Genomic DNA, 6,000 nt, shown 5'->3' with positions numbered 1-6,000 from the left:
TTGGGCAGCAGAGCTGTGGACACGCCCACCCAGGGCCCCTCCCCTTCCTGTCCCCTCCAGGACCATCATTGGCCATTCTGGGTTGGGGGAATGGCTGTGGTCATGTCACCTGATACATATTTAACAAATTAAAAAAATATATTAAGATTAGTTAATTCCCACCCATGTGGGAAACCCTTCCAGGGCCATCAAGAAACCCCAGGGTTTCACAGAACCCGGATTCAGAAAGCCTGGATTAGACATATTCATGAAGGACAGGTCTATCAGTGGCTACTAGCCATGTAGAAGAAGAAGAAGAGTTGGTTCTTATATGCCGCTTTTCCCTACCTGAAGGAGGCTCAAAGCGGCTTACAATCGCCTTCCCTTTCCTCTCCCCAAAACAGACACCCTGTGGGGTGGGTGAGGCTGAGAGAGCCCTGATATCACTGCTCAGTCAGAACAGTTTTATCAGTGCCGTGGCGAGCCCAAGGTCACCCAGCTGGTTGCATGTGGGGGAGCGCAGAATCGAACCTGGCGTGCCAGATTAGAAGTCTGCACTCCTAACCACTACACCAAACTGGCTCCTAACCACTACACCAAACTGTAGCCTCCACATTCAGAGGCACTATACTTCTGAGTTTCCATGGCAACTTCAGACCTTGGCCTTCATGTCCAATGTAGAGTTGATTTATCTTATGTTATTGACCAAAATATACAACAACAGCAACCCCCCGGGGGGGGGGAGTATCTACTGGTGATGTCTGGCCTATGGGGCCTATACAGGGAGGGACCCGATCTTCCAATACCGGCCTCAACCAAATGCCTGGCGGAAGAGCTCCGTCTTGAAGGCCCCCGTGGAACTGTGCTAGTGATTCGAAATTACTTTTTTGTTTTTATTGGATTGATATTCTGCCCTGTCTTCAGAGCTTTTGGCGTTCTGCAGGGCCTGCAAAATGGAGCTCTTCTGCCAGGTTTATGGTGGCGAGAAGATGTGGTGCCCCCCCCTTCCCAAAGGTGTCAAACATTGTATCATCTGTGCTCCCTCTTCCCACTTCCTCTTTCAGATGTTATTGGGGGGGGAGGGGTCAGCAGGTTGCATTTACCACCGTGTTCTTGGGATTTTGATTATTGCTGTATGGTTTTATGTCCTAGCGTGTTTTAATGGGTTTTATTGTGGACAAATTGTACCTTGCCATGAGCCGGTTCCGGGAGTGGCGGGTAATAAATAATAAATAATGATTATTATTTGTTTAATTAATTAATTTATTATTATTATATGATGATGATGATGATGATGATGATGATGATGATGATGATGATGATATTTAAAAGCTAGGGAAAAAATCTACTGACAAAGATTCTCGCCCCTAATGTGAAACATCTACATAAGGAGCAAGAATCTTGGTTCCCTCCCCTCTCTCCTCCCCCCCCCGACCCCCTCTCCTTACCTGCTGGCAGTCTCCCCTGGCAATGCTTGCAGAAGTACAGCAGGGGTGGAAGCAGCGCTGCTTGTTGCCATGCTGGGCTTCCCCCCGCCAATCTCCTGCTGCTGCCTTTGGCTTCCACGAAAGACTGGCAACAGCGATGCCAGAGCATTGAGCATGCCGCCGCTGTACATCCACTGGCGCAGTCTCTGGGGGGGGGGGTGAGACGACGGACGTCATGTCCATCTACTACTTCCGTTTGGGGGACCGCGCCAGAAGATGTTTCACATCAAAAATGTATTGCAAATATCAGTACATTATGGTCAATATACAACATAAGATAAACTACATTGCACATGGAGCAAAGCAATGAAAATTGATCATATATGAAATAAATACTGCTCCGGTCAGTGCAATGTTTTCATTGTCTCACTTCACGTCCAATGTCGAGTCTATTTATCTTATGTTATATATTGACCGGAGCCTCTTGTGGTGCAGAGTAGTAAGGCAGCAACATGCTGTCTGAAGCTGTCTGTCCATGAGGCTGGGAGTTCTATCCCAGCAGCCGGCTCAAGGTTGACTCAGCCTTCCATCCTTCCGAGTCGGTAAAATGAGTACCCAGCTTGCTGGGGGGTAAACGGTAATGACTGGGGAAGGGACTGGCAAACCACCCCGTATTGAGTCTGCCATGAAAACGCTAGAGGGTGTCACCCCAAGGGTAAGACATGACCTGGTGCTTGCACAGGGGATACCGTTACCTTTATATATTGACCAAAATGTACCGCTAATTGAAATTAATGTTTATCCTGGCTTTTAAATACTATTTTAATAACTCTGTAATAACTTTTATTAAGTTATTTCTTTGTATTATCTGTATTAAATACAAAATTCTGTTTTTATAGATCTCCCTCTCCCACCCAATGAAGCTTGCACCACAAAATTTGTAAGGACTTTGTATAATAAATTAATCATCCATCATCTGGCTTCCCCCCCCCTTTTTTTTTCAGCGTGGTGTAGTGGGGAAGGGCACAGATCTCTAATCTGGAGAGCCAGGTTTGATTCTCCGCCCCTCCACATACAGCCAGCTGGGTGACCTTGGGCCAGTCACAGTCCTGTTAGAAGCTGTTCTCACAGAGCAGACCTATCAGAGCTCTTTCAGCCTACCTCCCTCACAGGGTTTCTGTTGTGGGGAGAGAAAGGGAAAGCGATTATCAGCCGCTTTGAGACTCCCTCGGGTAGTGAAAAGCGGTGTATAATAATCCATCTCGTCGTCTTCTTCATATAAGAAACAGCCCCAAGAAGCAAACACGGATTTACCCCTTCATCTCCTTTCCTCTCACCATCTGCCTAAATTCACAAGACCCCTTTGAGGTAGGTGTGGCTGAGAGAGGTCTGAGAGAACCAGGACTGGCCCAAGGTCACCCAGCTGGCTGCAAGTGGAGGAGGAGCGGGGAATCAAACCCGTTTCTCCAGATTAGAGGCCGCCTCTCTTAACCACGCCACCACGCTGGCTCTCACAAGGAGTCACATTCCACCCAATTTCACAGCAATTCAGGGTGTGAATAATTTTACTGACATGATCGGACATGGTATTTCCTGGGCGAAAAGGATGGTCTAGCCCTCTGGCTGGCTTCTGGAGTTTCACTGATGTTTGAACTCAGATGTCTCCAGGTTCTGAGGTGGCCAGGCCCAGCGTCCTCTTAATGGTTCCCAATACACAACCATCAGAACCTGACACCGTTTGACAGGTGACCTGCCAGACGACCTGACATTTGATGTAACAGCCGTGGTGCTGCCCGGTTTTGACAGGCGACGTGATTGGTAATCACCAGCAAATACGACAGGCTGTAGCAGACCTTCGTTGACGGTTGAACTTGCAGTGGGCCTAGGGAAAGATTTGACAGCTGGCATACAAAGGCAGACAACACTGAACAGAAAACAATTTTCTAGTTAAAAAAAAAACCCTTCATATCCAGCCAGCAACAGTTCTACAAAAGCAACCAAACCATCAGCGAAAGTAAGCAAAATCAAAATTATATTTCAACGGCCTTTCGGGGGCCTTTCCTTCCTTTCTCCATGCGAGGAGCAGAATGTATCGTCTGATTTCCATGCATGAAGGTGGTTAGCATTACACCCTGCTTTTCTTTACCCGAAGGAGTCTCAAAGTGGCTTATAGTCGCCTTCCCTTTCCTCTCCCCACAACAGACACCCAGTGAGGGAGGTGAGGCTGAGACAGCCCTGATATTACTGAAGAAGAAGAGTTGGTTCTTATATGTCACTTTTCTCTACTCAAAGGAGTCTCAAAGTGGCTTACATTTGCCTTCCCTTTCCTCTCCCCACAACAGACACCCTGTGAGGGGGGGTGAGGCTGAGAGAGCCCCTGATATTACTGAAGAAGAAGAAGAGTTGGTTCTTATATGCCGCTTTTCTCTACCCAAAGGAGTCTTAAAGCAACTTACAGTCACCTTCCCTTTCCTCTCCCCACCACAGACACCCTGTGAGGGAAGTGGGACTGAGAGAGCTCTGACAGACTGGAACCGACCCCAGGTTACCCAGCCCACTTTAGGTGGGGGAATGAATCAGAAGGGTGACCCATCCAGGTCAGTGTTGCCTTCTCAGACTGGCAGCTGCTCCCCAGGGCCTCAGGCAGAGAGGAGGTCTTTCACATCAACTACTCAGGGCCCCTTGCACTCAAGATGCTGGGGGTTCAACCTGGGACTTTCTGCATGCCAAGGAGAGGCTCCTCCCCTGAGCCACAGCCTCTTCCTAGCTGCCTTCTGCTGGATCTTTGGTTCATCCAAGCCAGTGTCTACTCAGAAAAGTAGCTGGGTCTCAGGCAGGGTCTCAGGCAGAGAGGGGGGTCTTTCATGTCACCCAGTAGTGTGTTGGAAGATGCAAGATCTGCCCTGTGCATGACTGAATAGAATATGGGGAATGTCCTGCAGGGGGCATTGGCGGAGATGTGTGGTTAGCATATTTAGGTCAGGAACTTTCTGATAGTTTTCAAATAATTCATCCAGTGTCCTGATTGGCTCAACTGGAGACATCCTGCACCTTTTCAGCACGCTTCCTTAAGTTCCTTTCCTGCCTGGCCCCAGAACAGAACAGACTGAGTGAAGGTAGCAGAACAGTTAGACAGTTAGGAATCTCTCCTCTCCTCTCCTCTCCTCTCCTCTCCTCTCCTCTCCTCTCCTCTCCTCTCCTCTCCTCTCCTCTCCTCTCCTCTCCTCTCCTCTCCTCTCCTCTCCTCTCCTCTCCTCTCCTCTCCTCTCCTCTCCTGGAGGAAATTCACCCACCATCCCACAGTGGTGATCAACAATTCTCTGGGTATGCAAGGAAGGGCCACAAGAGACAAACACTGGCGCATCCCTCCCTGCCCACCCACTCCCAATCTGCCTCAGTTCATAAAATCAGCATTTCTGGATGAGGATGAAGATGATGTCATTAGACCTGGCTGATGTCCCTCCCCTCCCTAAATCCTTCCTCCATAGGCTCCACCCCCAAAATATCCATATATTTCATACTCCTGAGCTGGCCACCCTACCCAGCATCCTCTTCATCTGATGGAAACCGTTAACTGTTTATGTTATGATATACTGTTATGTTATGAAAACGCTAGAGGGCGTCACCCCAAGGGTCAGAGATGTCTCGGTGCTTGCACAGGGGATACCTTTACCTTTACCTTTACCTTATACTGTTATGTTATACTGTCACCCGGTTTATTAATTAATAATATTCATGTTATTATGTGTCTGGTTTCATGTATAGTTTCAGTTATATGTAAACCGCTCTGAGCCTTCAGGGAGGGCGGTATAAAAATATGAATGAATGAATGAATGAATGAATGGCAAAGCTAATAAACATTGATCTATAAGTGTGGGCATGTGCCCCAAGAGGCTGTATAACATCTCTAAGTTTCCAAACATCCCTGTGCCTCTGCCCAGGCCACAGCTGGGATTGGAAGAATGCAGGCCAGGCACCTGAGCGAGTCAATAACCAGGAACACCTGGTGCCTCTCAAAGAGTGAAAAAGATGCCGGCGGTATTTATTAACATAGCCCTGTAAATCAAGCGGGGGGCTGCCCGTCTGCTGTCTTGTCTAGAATTATTGCTTCATTCATCTTCACCTTATTAAGCCAGTCACATTCATCGAGGTCACATAAAAGGAAATACATGCGGACGTTGGGGGCCTAGCCGTTAAATACAGGTATGAGGCTCCTGGCGAGCTTTCCATTCATATTAATGAAGCTGTAACTCGCTGTAACCGCGGGAATCTTAAGAAACGTGGAATACGGGAATGATTGTAATTTCCTGAGGCAGAGCCAGGAGAGGAAGACACCATCCTGTCTTCCCGAGACTGGGGCAAGGAGGGTTTTTTAGAGTTGGCCTTGCTGTGATTTCAGGAGTTTTCCCTCGCTGTATTCTAGAAGAAGAAGAAAAAGAAGAAGAAGTGTTGGTGCTTTCTCTACCTGAAGCGGTCTCAAAGCGACTTACGTTCGCCTTCCCCTTCCTCTCCCCAGAACAGACACCCTGTGAGGTGGATGAGGCTGAGAGAGCTCTGATATTACTGAAGAAGAAGAAGAAGAAGAGTTGGTTCT

General features: G+C 48.1%; 1 long non-coding RNA gene across 1 annotated transcript in view; it reads left to right on the top strand.

Moving 5' to 3' along the window:
* Window positions 1–5,482: 5,482 nt before the first annotated feature.
* Window positions 5,483–6,000, top strand: part of LOC143828846 (uncharacterized) — a 46,497-nt gene continuing 45,979 nt past the window's right edge. The window contains exon 1 of the long non-coding RNA XR_013227933.1: window positions 5,483–5,609. This is a non-coding gene — a long non-coding RNA (uncharacterized LOC143828846). The remainder of the gene's footprint in view (window positions 5,610–6,000) is intronic.

This window comes from Paroedura picta, chromosome 2 (assembly GCF_049243985.1).
Source record: "Paroedura picta isolate Pp20150507F chromosome 2, Ppicta_v3.0, whole genome shotgun sequence".
NCBI classification, from domain to species: domain Eukaryota; kingdom Metazoa; phylum Chordata; class Lepidosauria; order Squamata; family Gekkonidae; genus Paroedura; species Paroedura picta.
The sequence above is the reverse complement of the archived record's forward strand: the minus strand, read 5'-3'. Positions and strand labels throughout refer to the sequence as shown.